Raw genomic sequence first — 17,238 nt, forward strand, 5'->3', positions numbered from 1 at the left:
GAGGGCTGTAAAGGAAGGTGTGTGGCACTTGCTTTCATGCCAACACTTTTCTCTGACTGCAATGGCTCTGTATGGACATCTGCAGGAGCGCTGGGAACTTCACAGAGAGTAGAAGTAGCACAGAACATGGAATTTCTTTGCTTTCTTTTCCTTGTTAAAATTTTTTGGCTTTGTGTTATCTTGTCACATCATTATTTCTTTCCTTGAATCGTTGGCCTGTTATTTGTGTCTGGATGATTACTTCTGTCCATGATTTTACTTTTTCTTATCTTGCATAGTTTTAAGCTTTTACACTTTCTCACACCTTAACAGCAGTCTTCTCAGCACAACAGAGCCAAGGCTACACACCTATGTTGTGTTAAATTTAGCTTTGGATCATAGCCTGAAATGTTACAGAGGGCTACAAGTGTCTCCACTACACTCTTTGTTTTAATGTGGTCTGCACTGTGATGTGAGCATGAGAGGTGTGAACTTCAGAGATGGGCTTTCTTCAGGCTCTTCACAAAATATATTTGATGTTTGTTCTGTCCTGCTGCTGCATTCTCTCAAATTTCCCTTCTGAGAAGGTTCAAAAAATGAGGGGCAGTGTCCTAATAGAGCACAGCCCATTCCTGTCACTGAGGCTCTTCTTGTTAACTTTTGCCCCCTTGTTTGCATGAGAGCACAAGTCATTACCGTTTACTTGGTGTCATCAAGCTGTAATGATTCAGCTCTGAGAAGCTGCATTTACAGTCAGCCAAATGAAACACACAAGTACACGTAAGTATGTAAAGCCAAGGTCTTGACCTTCTGATTTTTAGAATGAAACATGGTGGTATGTTCTAAAAACCACTGTGGATATTCCTATTTAAATTCTGTGTTAGCCAAGAGACTGAGATATGTGTAATTCTTGAGTAACATGCCAGATGTCCAATGTTCCAAGAAACCTTGCTGACAATTTTTTTATTGTGCTGTGGTATTTTCTGAATAATTTTGAAGAAAAATGAAATATCTTTCATGTTGCACATGATCTTAGGTGACACTGCAAAATGGAAATTCTAAATCTGCTTGCATTATTTCTGTGACAGGAGGTCAGTCTTTTTTTGCATAATATGAAATCATAAATGCATGTCAGTTTCCTGTTTTGTCAAACGGAGTGATTCGGTGGAATTAGAATGGAATACAGTAATATTGTGTTAAAGCACTCTGTATCATATTACCCATGGTGGTGTTTCAGTCTCCATGGTTGCTTAAAATTCTGTTTGAATAGAATAGTATGGATTATAAGATAGTTTGTATAGGAAAATGTTTTCTTTTCTGCTGTAATAGTATTGACTTGGGAATTAAAATCCTGCTAACTTGTCAAAATATACCTACAATCATATGGGAACTTGAAGATTATTTGAAGACTTTTGACCGTTTTGAAGTGAACAGCCAGGTCTGGCTGACCAGGTCTGATCTGTAAAAACCTGAGCTTTGCCTTATAACCTAGAGGAGTCTGCTGGCAGAGGTTGCTGTGAATGACAAAGCTCATAGCCAGTGATGAGGAGAGTACTTCTGGCCAGAAGAGCTGGCCCAGGAATGTTCCCATCAGCTTGTGAGGAATACTTTTGAGTCACGTCCAGGGATTTTTCAGTGCGTCAGAATTATGTGGCTGGTTGGCTGTTTTATAGACTGGGCAGTCCTCAAGGAATCTGTGCTTTTCCAGTCAGATGCGTAATCCTGCTGCAGCCTTAGGTCAATGGTAGATTTTTCAGCCTCTTTAATGAGACTGGGAGTTGGATATGTGCTCACTGCCTCAGCAGAGTACACAGGCTGGTGTCCAGTTTGAATGGGGCTCCCGTGCTTTTAACTGGCTACAGAACAAATACTGCTTACTTTATGTGTGAGCAGCTCAGAAGGTGGAAGGTTTCATTAATACAGGTCTGCTCAGTCAGCTGTGGTGGGTTTTTTTGTTTGTTCTTCTCCCTTCACCCCCAGATTTGGGATTTCTCTGTGTATGCTGGAAAAGGTCTCACTGCGTTTTCGAGGTTATGGTCTTTGAGGATGATGACTCTCCCCCCACCCCCAGATTTGGGATTTCTCTGTATGCTGGAAAAGGTCTCACTGCTTTTTCGAGGTTATGGTCTTTGAGGATGATGAAATTTCCCGGACTCTGCAGGTACACTGGTTTCTTCAGGTCCTACAGTTGTTGATTAATCTGTGAACTGTGGACTGAGCTCAGGAAGAGGCAGAGCAGGAAGGATTTGCCTGTCCAAATACAGATTTCTGCTTTGGAGCTGGTTGTCTGGTTTACTGGGTAGTCAGTGGAGAAGCAGGTGCTACAGGGCTATGACTCATTCCATCCAAGGCCGTGTCCCAGTAACTGTCTGGCAGCTCAGACCATCAGAAACAGCACAGTCAAAGTTTCATCTTCATTCATGCCAGAACTAAACATTCCACATTTTCTTCAGGAGCTCAGAGCATGTTTGCTATTAGCTGAAAATTACATTATGTTTACTTGACCCATGCATATTCCTCTTGAAAATAGTAGCTTGATTACTATTGTGATAGGTTTTCATTGGCTAAACTCGTTGGTTTTTTTTTTCCCTTGTGTTAATTGAACAGAGGAAGAAAATACATACAGGTTAAGAAAGTTTTTGGCTATTTTTAATGGATTATGTGGCCAAGTGGCTCTCCAAGTGAATTCATACTTCATCAGCTGAGAGTAAAACTGCAGGCTGTCCATTCATAACAAGCCAAGAATAACACACAGTCGTCTTCCTATTAGACATTTGTTCTTATTTTACCTTGATGCTGACAAATGCAGCTTCTGAAGGACTCTTAATTTGCGTAGGGTCTTCATCATATCAAAGGGAGAGAAGTTTTGTCGTGCAGGAAGCTCTGCACACTTATGGCTCTATCTTTACTATAGCTCTCATGTTCAAGCGTGCCAGTCTTCAAGGGTAGTCTAAGAGATTAATCTTTCCCCATTAATCAATCTTGGTGAACAAATCCTGTCAGTGTTCCTCAGTCAGGGTCTTGATAGAATACTCTGACTTCTAATGTTTCTTCTAGGATATAAAACCAGACTGGAAGAATTGCTGGAGTGTTAATTTACTACCTGGTGTCTGTCTCCTGGAGGAAGAGGAACAAAAACTGGAAAGCAGTAGTCTCCCAGTGGAATCTTGGCTGGAGGTGAATAGATGAATGACAACATCTCTGTTCTGCAGTGGAGCCTCTCTGACCTTTTGCTTCCTGTTGAGTTGTGAAACAACAAAGTAAACATTTAACTTAATGTGGCAGCTGGGGACAATTGGCGCTATTGTAGAAAGAATGCCAGTCCCTTCTTGCTCTGCATAAATTCTCCTAGCTGGCAATGCTAATAGAGCTGCAGTGGAAGCCAGCCAGGCCTTTCCTTGGGCAAGGCCCAAGTTTAAGCAGAAATACAAGCAGTGTGTGGCTTGGTCCCTGGAAGTGTCCTGGATGCAGCAGCCCTGCTGAGGGTTGTCCATAATCAGAGCCCTTTCAAAAGTATTTTGTTTGTATCATAGAAAATTGATTTGCAACACTGAAGTCTTCAATGCTCTGCTGTGGGGGTTGGTGGGAGTGTTTGGATATGGCATCATTTTTTTTAATGATATGACCATTCCAGAGCAGAATTGCTGAGTTGTGTTCCTTGTACAAAGAGGAGTCATTCTTCAGACTCGTTTCCTTGATCCCATAACGCTGCCATGACTCTGCATTCCTAACTGAGGTAGACTTCAGCATGAATAAAACGGCAAGTTCTAAAATGCTATAAATTTACCTGAACTTACTGTTCATCCAGCTCAGATGTAAGTAGTCTATTCCTTTGTTCCAGGCTCACCAGTTCATACCAGCCTTATTTATGATGGTCTGTGGTGATGCTGGAGCCTGCACAACCTCCTGCTGAAGAAGACCTGGCTAATGCTGATGCTCTACTACTGACCTCGTATATTTCCAGATGCAGTCCATGAGAACATTTTGCCCTGCCTTTAAAATACCATATACTGTACATGTAAGTAAACATTACAAATAGAAAGAGACAGTCTGGAAATACATTCATTTTAATGGTAGTTCTGCCCATCTGGTAAATTTGCAGTCCTACTTTACTTATTGTGGGCTTTTTTATTTTAGAGCAGATTGATAAATTGCTTTAAAAGAGATTACATGTCAGTAAGCATGGTGCATGTTTAATGGACATTTAATGCACTTAAATACATAAGGAGTTTTACTTTTTCCTCTTGGCTATGCTAGAATGCAGATGCCAGTGTCTTCTGACTTCCTGTAATTAATTTGGTAGTCAGACTGAATCAAATATACATTTGGAAATACTGTTGCTTTCAAAGAATATTGGTCTTGTGCAAAAAAAAAAGGAGTGTATCAGCTACATGAAGATCTGCCTTGTATCCGTCCCTCGGTCCCGAGAGTGCCTTTTCCTCTCTACAGCACCTATATTCTCAGCCTATTCAGTCAGAGAGTTGTCTTGTGGAGTATTTTAGTTTGCTTTTATTATTGTTTTCATACTAAGTGGAAAAGAAGAGATTTTCAGTGGTATTCGTATAGCTGAGGGGCACTTTAGTATTATCTGCAGGTTTTCTGTTTGCTTTAGTTCTCTATTCATTTTGTGCACGTATCTAATTAGTATACTGGTAGTCTCTCGGTGAATCTTTCTGCTGATGTATCTTTGCAATAGCACTTCTTAGTGAAATGGGTCTGTATAGACAATCCTTATCTTAAGAAGGTAAGGGAGTTAGGGACCAATGATGTCTGCATACCGTGCCATCTCTCCCATTGAGCTCTAGCTACAGACACCCCTCACTTTGGGTCATCCTTGAAATTCATTGCTTCTGTCACGTGTGCAGAATTAGAAAGTTTCAGAGACAATGTCAAAAAATCAAGAAAGTACACAGCTGACCCCTGAGCCCTGCCATGTCATGAATGGAAAAGTCTTGGTGAACTGTTTCAGACTCCCTTCCTGGGTCCACTTTCTTTTTCTCTGGGACTGCTTCCTAGATGGCTTTCACAAGTGTGTGTTTCCCAGAGGGGACTTTTAAATCTCATGTACTTTGACCTGCCATGTCCCTAGCCTGGCAAGGCAAGCTTGCCACTTCTCTGTGAGAAAAATTAAGGCCTTTAAAACTGACACTTCTCCAGTTTTTCAAACATATTACTCCTCTGTTTATTCTTCCAGCACCACCCAATGTAAATGAGTTCCCGTTAGTCACACAAGAATTTTTTTATGAGCCAGCACGCAAGGATTTATTCTTAGTCTAGTGGTCATTAAATTGTTGGACCTTCGTGTTCATAACATCATTGTACCTCAGTTCTTTGTAGATGGGCACCTCTAGGCTGCCTAGGAGATGTCCTACAGATCTCTTCAAATTCTGGTGACTTAGACCTGCCGAACTTTTTGTGTCTTCTGTTTTGTGAGGCTCCATTTGAATGGGGATGAATTTCAAGAGCTGTAGTTCAGACAGCAGTCTTAAATTACTACACCCTCATTGAAATTCTTTTTCTTCAAGGTTTGTTGCTTTCTCACACTTGCCACTTGAGCTCTTCTAATTTTATTACTGCCTGCTAGTGAATCTTTTAGTTGGACTTGTTGGATTGTATCTTGATGGGCTTTTTGATAGGCACATTTAAAGTGGACTGTGCAAAAATTTCATATGGTATACAAATCATAATATCTGTTACTTCTGCTCTGTGTCTTAGAATGGACCACTGTGTTGTTTAGAGAGAAAAAGGGTCTAAATTGCTGAATGTTTGAGCTATCTGACTCCCAGCAGTGAACGTTACAGCCTATGGCTGGCTGTGCTGGAAGTGCAGATAGGACAAAGCCACTCCTGCATGTTGTTTGCTTGTTTTTATAGCAAGCAAAATTCCTGAAGTAGAATTTTGATCGGCGCTGGGCATGGAAATCCTATCTTGCTTTTGCTTGTGTGGATGAAGGATTATTGGGAGCAGTTGGTATTGGCAATGAATGCCAGATGCTGTGATTGATGCTTCTTCCGTTCTAGTCACTTAAAACTTTGTAAAGTTTATGCAAATGAGCTGCTGTGTCCTCTTGTTTTTACCACACTTTGAATAATGGAGAAGCTAGCTATCTAGCAGAGGCAATGAAACCAGACAGAACAGTATCTTGGTCTTTTATGTATTGTCATGTGACAAATTTAACTGTGCATATTTGCTTCGCTTTCTGCCTCTGTTTTATTTTGTCATTGTAGTTGCACTGATTTTTTTTTCCAGAGTTTTCCAAGGCTTGTTCCTAATACTGTATCTTAAAGGCTTCCCTGCCTGCATTGCTCTATTTTTGGGTAACTATCTCTAAACAGAAAGTGTTTTAAAAAGTCAGGGGGGGGAAAAAAAAAGAGAAAAAAGGAGTGAATTGACTTTAGGGGCTAGAATGTAAATTTTTGGGAAACTATCTCTAAACAGAAAGTGTTTTTAAAAGTCAGGGGAAAAAAAAAAAGAAAAAGAAAGAGGAAAAAAAAGAGTGAATTGACTTTAGGGGCTAGAATGTAAGAGAAGAGTCATCTCACATGGAGATATCGAAAAAGTTTTGTCCTTTTGTGCCTTTGGGGAGATAGGTTAAAAGAGTGAATTGACTTTAGGGGCTAGAATGTAAGAGAAGAGTCATCTCACATGGAGATATCGAAAAAGTTTTGTCCTTTTGTGCCTTTGGGGAGATAGGCTCTTTGCTGTTCATGCTAGGTGTTACCTAAATGCTGTGTGGGATATTCCATCTGCGTGTGGCCCCTCTGTGCAGCACTGCAAGTCATATCTCATGTTCTTTCCTTACTTTTTCCAGAGATGTCCTCTCTCTGCTTTAGTCTTTGATCTCCAAAATATTATTTTAACTTCTCAAAATGTAATGGAAGACTGTGAAGATAGATGGCTTAAGAACTATTGTTCAGCTCCTTTCCTCTTGGGAAGGTCTGTTGGTGCCCTGTTGGCAAGCAAAACACAGCTCTTTTTTTCCAGAAGCAAAATTTATGATTTTTCCTGTCTGTTTAAATTCACCCAGTTCTTCTGGAGTTCATCCAGCCCTAAGTTTTCAGACTTGAAACAAAACACTGGCATTTGTTTGTTTAGGCCTATCTCAAGAAAGAAGGTTTTAAAGCTGGTATTTCTTAAATACTTTTTTTCTCCTCTAAATAAAGAGCTCTGTAGGACTGTGACTCTAGGTTGGTTTTTTGGATACACTACTGTCAGGATCAAAGATTGAAAATACGTATATATAAAAACAAAGCCTAAGCAACCAAAAAACCTGATAGGTCTTTCCTTGAAGAAAATAATTTCATTCACTAGTTCTAAAAAATTATTAAAGTCACAGTATTTGAAAAATGTAAATTATTTGTCAGTAGTGCTTCTTATCGTGTGGTGATTATTCTGTCATTTGAAATTTGTAAACACTTCTTGGGCTTCTTCCTGAGGATTTTATCCAGGTCACACTCACTCTTTGCCTTCAGAAATGACTGTGTAGACCTTTAGGTCCCTGTGGTCTCAGATCACAGCCCAGTATCACACGGGTCTTCTCCAGATTTAAATTCTAAGAATTTTCTTTTTCAAGATCCACCTGTCAGACAAGTTTTGTTACTTACAAAAGGTAGCTCTGTAGAAGCTTGAAGTGTGTGTCGCTTTTAAAGTGAAGTTGCAGAAAACTTTTGGAATCTAAAAACATTAAAGCAGGACAAGAGACCGACAAAAGTCTTGCTCTGCACAGCAACCTGGTAGAAGGAGGGAGCTGCTGGAGGGAGCGTGTGGGTTTTGGGGCAGGGGAAGGGGGTTTGGATGGTAGATCTGTGGAGAGGAGGGGAGGAAATGAAAGACAGGGACTGTCCTCTCCAGAACCTCTTTTTTTTTTGGAGAGGAGGGAAGGGATGTGCAAGCCCAGACGTTTTTCAGCCTGTGAAATTTAACGTTTATTTTTACTCCTGCCTTTTGCCTAGACTTCAGCAATTCAATAATCTATATGTGTTCCCTGCTTTTCACAAGAAGCAGCTGCTCTGTGCTGCCCGAAGGATCTCTACTTTGCTTTTTATAGAAGTGTTAACAAAGCCATTTCCTTGTTCTGTCTTCTGCAGTTCTAAAAAAGAATAGCAATTTAAACATGCTATAGGAGGTTTTATGCAAGCCTAAAATATGCCTTATGGGAGAGTAGGGAAGGGATGTGCAAGCCCAGACGTTTTTCAGCCTGTGAAATTTAACGTTTATTTTTACTCCTGCCTTTTGCCTAGACTTCAGCAATTCAATAATCTATATGTGTTCCCTGCTTTTCACAAGAAGCAGCTGCTCTGTGCTGCCCGAAGGATCTCTACTTTGCTTTTTATAGAAGTGTTAACAAAGCCATTTCCTTGTTCTGTCTTCTGCAGTTCTAAAAAAGAATAGCAATTTAAACATGCTATAGGAGGTTTTATGCAAGCCTAAAATATGCCTTATGGACAAGAGTATTGTGCTGTTGTTTCTTCAGATGGCTTTACTGTGATGAAAGTTTGAAGCTGCAGGCGTATATAGGCATAGGATGAGTGTTATCTATCATATAGGCTATAAAAGACTTAAAACTGAGACACAGACTTCCTAATCTGTAACTTAGGCTTTAAAGGAAACATGGAGTTTTTGGGAGTGGGCTTTTCTCTTAGTCTTTTACCCCCCAAAGGCGTCCAGAGATGTTAGTGCTACCTGAATTTTAATGAAATGAAATTTTAGGTTAGCAACAGGATAAAAGGGGGATGTTAGTTTCTATTTTCTCTTGTTAACAAAAAGATATTTTTTTTTAGTAGAAATGAGAACTCACATTGTGTGAGGTAATTTCTTTTTATTCTCAATAGAGAATCCTTTGAATAAAAAACTCTTAAGTTTTCAGACCACCTATTTAATGTGTCCTCATATTTGCCTCAAACTGAAATGTTAGCTATTATGGTGTAATACTTTTATTTTATTTCTGTGTTATGAACATTACTTGGGAAATAGGGTTAATGAAGACAGAAGAGATTTTTGAATGTCAGAATTTCATGTTTCTTCCTCAAAATTGCTTTTTAGATGGGCATTTGAGCTTTTGGTGAGGATGAGTACAATCCCATCTATGACAATTTCTAGCAAACTGATAAGAGATGTAGTCTTAGATATAATTATTTTCATATACATTTTGGAAAATAGGGAGCTGTTGTGCAAGAATGCACTAACCTTGTCAAATTTGTCTCTCCACACTTTTTGTCAGCTGGTCTCTCTGAGCAAGTATAGCAGCCCATGTGTTATTTCACAGGAGCCTGTTGTGATAGGAAGCAGAAGAGAATTATATTGGCGTGAGTTGAAGATGGTAGAGAACTGTAAATTGGGCAGAAATCCCCAAATCCACTTAAACCTGGGTTCCACTGCTTCTGCTGCTCGCAGAGTTGGTTTCTTTGATAGGTCAGTAAACTCTGTTTTCTACTAAAAGGGCAGTGCAACAAACTGTACAGTAAGTATTTGATATTTCCTCATTGGTCAAAAGAGCATCCTTTTCCCATGAGGGCAGGCTAGGTAGAAGTTGGTTGGCAAAATCAAACTGACACAAGTGCAGCATCAGCAAAACAGTCATAATCCACTTAAACCTGGGTTCCACTGCTTCTGCTGCTCATAGAGTTGGTTTCTTTGATAGGTCAGTAAACTCTGTTTTCTACTAAAAGGGCAGTGCAACAAACTGTACAGTAAGTATTTGATATTTCCTCATTGGTCAAAAGAGCATCCTTTTCCCATGAGGGCAGGCTAGGTAGAAGTTGGTTGGCAAAATCAAACTGACACAAGTGCAGCATCAGCAAAACAGTTACGTGGCCAGGAGAGATGCCCAGGCTTCATAACCAATGCTAGTACCTGCCTCTCTGCAGCAAACTATTTGTGTTAGAAATGCCTTGCAGTTAATGTGCTTCCAGGGCTCAGTTTGCAAATACACACACACACACAAGTAACAAGAGTTTGTCTCAGAGTCACATTCAGTCGTGTCTGTTAGGGTGACATTCATTTACAGTGATCCCAATGGCTCCAAATAATACTGTTTCATTCATGTTAATCCTAAATACAAAATTTGGGGATATATAAAATACCCAAGTTCCATATTAAGTGACACAAATGTCCTTAGGAGCCCTGCACTGCAGTCAGCAGATCCCTTCTCATTATTGCCCCAGCATTCGAGCACCAGCATTCTTATTGGATATACTGTGTATTAATTTGCATTAGGTTTTTAAAATATGTATAAGAAATAGTGTTCCCCAACCAGACAAACAGAAGTTGTTGCTCAGAAAATCAGTAATCAAACATTTAATTATTTTTGTGTAGGATAAATAGTCTCTTATTAGGTTTATGTGCTCTTGCTTCTACAAAAGTGCCGATTTAATCTGTGTTATGATGAAAGGTTGAAACCACAAATCCCGTTTAATAGTGAATCTCCAGCAATAAGTAGCTATGTAATTTTCTGGATAATGTCCAACGTGTGAGTTAATAGTAAGGACAGTTTTGTACCTGTTTCACAGTGAAGACTAACTGGAGTATTGCCTGCAAGACAGGAACCAAACACTTGCTTACGTGTGGGGAACATGGCTAAACATTCCAAATGGCAGCACTTAGTCTTGGGATGGAGAAATCATTTTGCAGTACTTTTGCTAATGATTGATTTATTTATCTGCTTAATTTCAGAATAGGTCTCTTCAGATTAATTGACATGTCCCTGTGAAATGTTTTATTGTAAATTCCTGACGGTCAATCCTGATTCCTTTATGATACAGTATATGTTTGTTACAAAGAATATATTGGTATATGTTTCTTACGAAGAATATATGCATTTGGTTTGACATGGCATTTGTACAATACATTTATTTACTGGCTCTTATTATAAAATATAACTCCACATTAGTGTAGCTTTTGAATTCCAAAGTTCATTCTTATTTTTGGGATCTGGAAGTCTTGAGGTTTTTTTGTTCTTGTGTTGTTGTTTTTTTGTTTGTTTAGGTTCTCCCCTTCCCACTCCCTCCCACCCCCCCTGCCCCGGAGTATGCTTACACAGTTTTGATAATTTATCTGTTGGGTGTTACACAAATGGAGCATTAAGGCACTTTGTAGAGTTCTAGTGACATGGTAGAAATCAAAGTGACTGAATAAAGGCCTGTTATCCAACTTGTGAAAGCATGAATCAGTTAGATGGGGCTTGAAAGAGGATTTGCTGCTGTTGGAATATTCCCTTCTCCAATGGGCATTGTGGATACTCTCTGGGTTTGTGCATGGTTCAGGAGGCAGCAGTGGTAGAACCCAGAATTCTTATGAAAGTTATCCATGAATCTGTGGTGTTGGCAGTTTAGCTATTAGTTTACTTATAATATGTTCTGCTCATAACAGTGTCAGTGATTTCGAGCCCTATTTGGTGGCTTCCTAATACTTGGAAGCAGAAACACAGTACAAGTTTAACATGCCCAAAAAACCAAAACCTCCTGTGCAAAACCAGAAAAAACCCAGCATTTTAGTATGAAACATTAATGCTATGACCTTAGCATGAAAATACAGAAAAATAACCAGTTACCACATTTGCTGATGTGTAAAAAACATAGCAGTGGCAATAGATTAATAGCTTCTTATGAGCAATTAGTCTTAACAAATGTGTCGGTGTGCTATCCCCTTCAGCTTCTTCCTGTCTTTGGAGAGGCAAAGGGTTTCCTCTTAGAGGAGAGGCACAGGGGTGCCTGTTCATGTGTCTTATAAGCAGGTTCTTTGTATTCTTCAGGCAAATACAGTAATACAAACTCTACTGATTGGTTTTAAATTGACATAAGGTTTCCAGAGCAAGACAAAAATACACATGTGTAGTCTGGATTCAGTCCAAAGCATCTTTGCCTCTGAACTGGTTTAGGCCAGAGAGACAGGATGTTCCACACAGCAAAAAACCCCATGCGATTAAAGAGTATGAACAAACACAAAGTATATTATTAACAAAATACCACACTGCATTTCGTGTTGGGATTTCTGGCTGGTGACCCATGAAGTTGACTCAAAAAGTTAACAGAGAGACAAAGGTCCAGTCTGTCCTAAGAGAATTAATAATCACTAAGGACTCCCTGAAGCCTTCTTACTGTGTGGTGGTCTAAAAAAAGCTGTTCATGCTGGTCCTGACAGTGGTACAAATACAGCACAATGAGACTGTGTACTCAGGAACAGGTACTGAGAGAACCTTAGGGCATCTGCTGTGGAGGGGTTTTACCTCCATTCACCATTCTGTACGTGTCTAGCAATTAGGCTCCCTGTTATCTCCAGGCTCCTCACGTTGTCAACAGCATCTTTCATTTCTCCCTCGTGTTCTGACTCACAGGTCTGTCAGTGCCATTCTGTCTGTCCCACCTTGTGGCCCCTTCCCTTCTCAGGATGTGGCTGATAACCTCCTCATCCTGATCAGCAGCTGTCTGGGCCATGATCTCTCTGGGCAGACTATGAGTCACTGCTCAGTGACGGGGATGTGTGTAAGTAGAGGCAGGAGGTGGAGGGTGCGTGGTGTTTGGAGACTCGTGGAGTGCTTGGCTAGCAACTGACAAGAAATTTTGGTCATAAGCAGATAGGCAAGATGGATTAGCCTTGGCTGGTCATGTGTAAGGAAGAAAATTGAAAAAAAAAAATGAACGTTTTTTGCAGTTTTGGATAGCATTGGGACATTCTGCTGCTGGGAATTTGCATGCCTTTGACCCCAGGAGGCCTGAAGAGATCCGTGAATCTTCATCACATAAAAGCTTCTTCAGGAGGTTCAGTCTAGGGCTGTCAGAAGTTTCGTGTCCCATCCTGTCCATGTGTGTGCCTGTTCCTGGGAGGCTGCCCTGCTGCTTTCCATTAGCAGGGGGCTGTGGGGCCAGTGAGTCTGTGGATGGTGTGAATCCTGGTGGTGTTCTACCAAAACTGCTCTCCCGGCAGCGTGTGGGGACCTTGAGAAGGGGAGCATCAGGACCATTTCCACTTATTTTTCACAACAGGTTGCTTTATTACAAATGGACTTAGGGCTCCACAAATACTTTCAGTTTTCCTATTTGTATACTCCTCTTTAGTGTTGCAGGCTCATCATATTTAACATGCACTTTAGCTGGGAGGGAAGGGACCGTTTGGCGCTGTGGAAGCGGTGGGTGTCAGCTCACTCAGAGGCAAAGCACTGCTGTGGACGATGACAGCTCTTCCTGTGCTGCCCACAGCACAGCTGAGGAACACAGAATCACAGATCTTTTAGGTTGGAAGGGACCTTAAAGATCACGTCTCCTCCTGTCCCTCACTGCTCTTCCTCAGCAGATGGGCTCCGCTCCTCCGGACCCAAAATCAAAGATACTTTTGCGCATGCTTCCTCGCTCTTTTTTGTTAACTAACTCTTCTTATTGCTGAAACTGAGGTTTCCTGCAGCACCCTGGGTTGCTCTGAATGCCAGGAGAGGCTGTGGAGCAGGAGTATGGAGCCCTGGGGGAGGCCCTGGGGTGCCGGCCAGAGCCAAGAGCTGTGGCACCTGAAGGGCTGGGCCATCAGGCCTGAGTCACCGGTAGCCAGCAGCCGGTCAGCTGGTGGGTGGTTACAGCCCAGAGTGAAAGCCTGTAACCCTCCAGCCAGCACATCCAAAAGTGGCTATCTGCATTTCATCAGTGCCTTGTGTATTCTCACTGAGAAATGGCATTCAGTTGCAGGTAATTGGTAGTGCTTTGGTTTCCTGTGGCTTTCCACCTATTCATTTATGTTGGGTCAGCTCAGCTGCTTTATAAACATGGAAATGTGCTTGAAATCTGATGAGCCTGCAACACAAAAGAAAACCGAAAATGCTATTAGATCTCAAACGCCAGGATGGTGGGGCTTTCTACCAAGCTCCCATTCAGGTTTGCGTGTAGTGGTGAAATTAGAACTTGGCAATTCTTTCACAACAGTCAGAGAAATCATTCCTAGGTACTGTAAACAATTAAAGGACCAAATTATTCTTTGGTACTTGTGTTCTTCCAAAAAAGACAAATATGTGGGGATCCTGCAGCAGTCGAGAGGGAACTGTGGTACCAGGGAAGTCAGCTGGCCTAGAAATTGTTGCATGTGTCCTTGGTATGAAAATGCACTGAAGTTTCACAACAAAATGGCAAACATAACATACTGTGACCTGTTTTCTAACCCTGGGACAAGATTAAATTTGAACTGGTGACAGGTATCAGAATATTTGCCTAAGCAAACACGGTAAAAGTTGTGTTAAGCCTTTTGGAATGTTCAGTCACCCACTTCTGCGTGATTTGCATGATAAAATCTCAAAGAATGGAATCGAAACACTTTTCATATGTAAAGTAACAATCATCAAGTTCTTCCAGAATGTTCTATCTTTATACTGAAATGTTCTGCAGACCTATCTGTAAGTTGGTGGAGTAAAAAGGGAAATTTACCATCTTAAATGCTGTTTTCTGATTGCATCCCAAATACATTAAGCTACAATTGCATTTCCTTAATCCAAATGTTTTGAAATTAAATTGCTTTTACCTGGAGTTCTGTCACTCTTGATATCACAGAATTTTATTTACTAGCAGAGTAGTTCTAGTCAGAGGCTGTGAAGTCACAGGTTTTTTGTGAGACCTTGCAAGACTTTCCAAATTCTTTATGACTCTTAAAAGTATTCCTGTTTTGTAGCAAACAGTTTTCTATGGTGCAGACCTAACCAGGAAATAATTAAAATACCTCTATTCTCTCCAAATACTATACATATATATAAATACTATATATATATATCTACAAATAATAGGGGTTATTTTGTCCTAATACTCTCCTACACTGGTGCTGAACCTTGTTTTACAGCCCAACATCCTAACAGCTCAGTGTTTGTCCATGAACCAAACTCATCCATGAACCTTTGATGTAGGTGCTCCCATCAATTGACAGCTGTGGAACATCTTTGACCAGATGCAGAACCCCAAGCATTTCTTAGTAAGGCCTTTGGTGAAAATGTTGGTGCCTGTGGCTTGCCAGGAAGCTGAGTAGTTTGGTGGAGTGTGGTGGTCTGCAGGTTGTGGCTAGGTGGCCACTGCCTGGTGGCCCTTCCACAGAAAGGGAGCTGCTTCTCCTGCTGTTGGACTGGTGTTGAGCTCTTAGTCCTGGATTGTCCTGTTTATGCTTCTAGAGATTAGCTTTCTCTCTGACTCCTGTAGCTTATTTTTCAGTGACTTGCAGAAACTCAGTGTCAGCAATCAGATATTCATACCTCGACTTCACAGGGCTCAGGAGTTATCTCACCTTTGATACTATTTAAATATCAGTCTGAGTTGTTGGTTTTAAGCTATGATACGCTATGCACCACTTCGCAGTCCAGAGCAGAAAGAACTATGAGAAATATCAACCTTTTCTGTTGACAGATTTTACCCAAAATATGTAGCAGTGGACAATCTGATTATTACAGGTGGTTTTATGTATTTGTTTTTATCCTAATGTGCTTAAACACTTCTGATTGTCTTTGTTGGAAGGTGGGGTTTTTTTGTGTGATGGTGGTGTTTTGGTTTTTTTTCCCTGTCCTCACTGCCTCTTACTTCCATTGTCTGTTTCCCAAGCTGGTTATGTATAGTTGCTGCTATTTTTAGCTCCTTTCTGGTTTCCATTAGTCTTGAATTTCCAAGATTGTCAATACCACATCTGGGACAAACGTTTCCTGATTAAATTCACTTCTTCTGAACTGCCCTGATTTGTAGGATCGTACCAAGAAAAGACTTATTTTAAATATAATTTCTGATTGCTAGAGATGCACCTTTTCCTGACACAGGTATAGTCGGCAGCCCGAGGTTTGGCTACAAACCTACTTTGTTTCTTGTTTTTCAGGTCAAGGTAACATCCAGTCATACTTCGCATGGCATGAGGCAGAAACAGGATTTTCTAGCAGGGTGAGTACTTGCAGAATCAACAGGCTGATTTCTAATGACCAAGAATTCAGGAGACACGGCATCCTAAATAAAAGCAAAAGGGGGTCAGTAATCGCCTAGTAAATTCTAGTTCACCTCTACCTCTTTTACAGGTGGCTTCAGGGACGAATTTAGGAAAGGCGCGTTGTAGAATGACATAATGTGAGCTCTCGTGATGATCGCAGGGAGCACTACCAGGGGAAGTTTACAAATGGAGTTTTGAAGGAGCTATTTAAAATTATAATATGGGTAGGGATTTAATGATGGTGTTCATGAGAAGACCTTAAATAGGGATCATGTAGCAGAGGATGTTTTTTCTTTTAACATTCACTATCTTTTACTTAAATTGTGAACTCTTTTTTGTCACTTTGCTAGATGTAGCCTCTTCTCGTTTTTTTGTTTGGTTGGTTTTGGGGTGGTTTTTTTGGGGGGGTGTGTGTGTGTGTATGTGTTTTGGTTTTTTTTGCTTCCACAGCTAAGCACATACCAGAAGTGTCTCTTTTACCAGTTTTTAGTTTGCTGCTTTTCCAGGCCGTTTTCACTGAATGGTTCCAGGAAAAGCTAGAAAAGACCTTGCAAGGTCACAGAGTTCCTCTATTTCATCTCCTTGGCCCAAGGCAGGATCTAATAACCCTAACCTGCTCTCAAGCATCCTGGCAGATGATCTTAAAAGTCTCCACTAATAGAGACTCTCCTATCTCCCTAACTTAAAAATTCTTTTTAATGGAAATTTTTGCCTCCTAACTTATAAATAATACATAAAATAAAGAAACCAACATGATTTCATTAATTATACAGGAGCGCTCGAGTTTTGACATGGGCAGCAGTGGGAGAATGCTATGAACTTGCCTGGTGTAGCTTCATTTTGTGTTGTGATGCGACCCACCAGATGAAAGAGGGCATGATTAAGGTATGTGTAGTTTGCTGCAGTAATGACCCCCCTGCTCACCTCTTGGCCTCTTGATTTTCTTTATGGTTCTGTACCCTGGAGAGTTCTCATTTATTCTGACATGCTTTCCTGGTCTTTGCTCATGCTGGTTTCACAAATGAAAATTTATGTCCTGTCTCCAGTGATGATCGTTAGTAAAACTGGTGTTACAGAAATACAGATGGGAGAGAGACAGGAAAGGGACTAAATTAGACACAGAAAATACACTGCTAAATGATGTGCAGGTTATGATCATATTTCACAGCAGGACCTACAGTAATGATTTATTGGATTATGCTTTGGCAGGAATAATGCCTTAAACACATGGAGAAAGTGTATTTACTAATATTGTTTAAAATTCGGCCTCAAAGGTAGCAGAGTGAATGCCAGTTGTTTTGTTCAAACTGAGTCTCTGTCCATAAGATACTTTTTCTT

At 40.6% G+C, this 17,238-nt stretch overlaps 1 long non-coding RNA gene across 1 annotated transcript in view; it reads left to right on the forward strand.

Annotated features, from left to right (window-relative positions):
* Positions 1-653: 653 nt before the first annotated feature.
* The window catches only part of LOC106893824, a 19,287-nt gene continuing 2,702 nt past the window's right edge, over positions 654-17,238 (forward strand). The window contains exons 1-5 of the long non-coding RNA XR_001413168.1: positions 654-759; positions 3,037-3,156; positions 3,821-3,997; positions 15,796-15,857; positions 16,674-16,785. This is a non-coding gene — a long non-coding RNA (uncharacterized LOC106893824). The remainder of the gene's footprint in view (positions 760-3,036; positions 3,157-3,820; positions 3,998-15,795; positions 15,858-16,673; positions 16,786-17,238) is intronic.

The sequence above is a fragment of the Calidris pugnax genome, unplaced genomic scaffold (assembly GCF_001431845.1).
Source record: "Calidris pugnax isolate Ruff unplaced genomic scaffold, ASM143184v1 scaffold161, whole genome shotgun sequence".
Taxonomy (NCBI): Eukaryota; Metazoa; Chordata; class Aves; order Charadriiformes; family Scolopacidae; genus Calidris; species Calidris pugnax.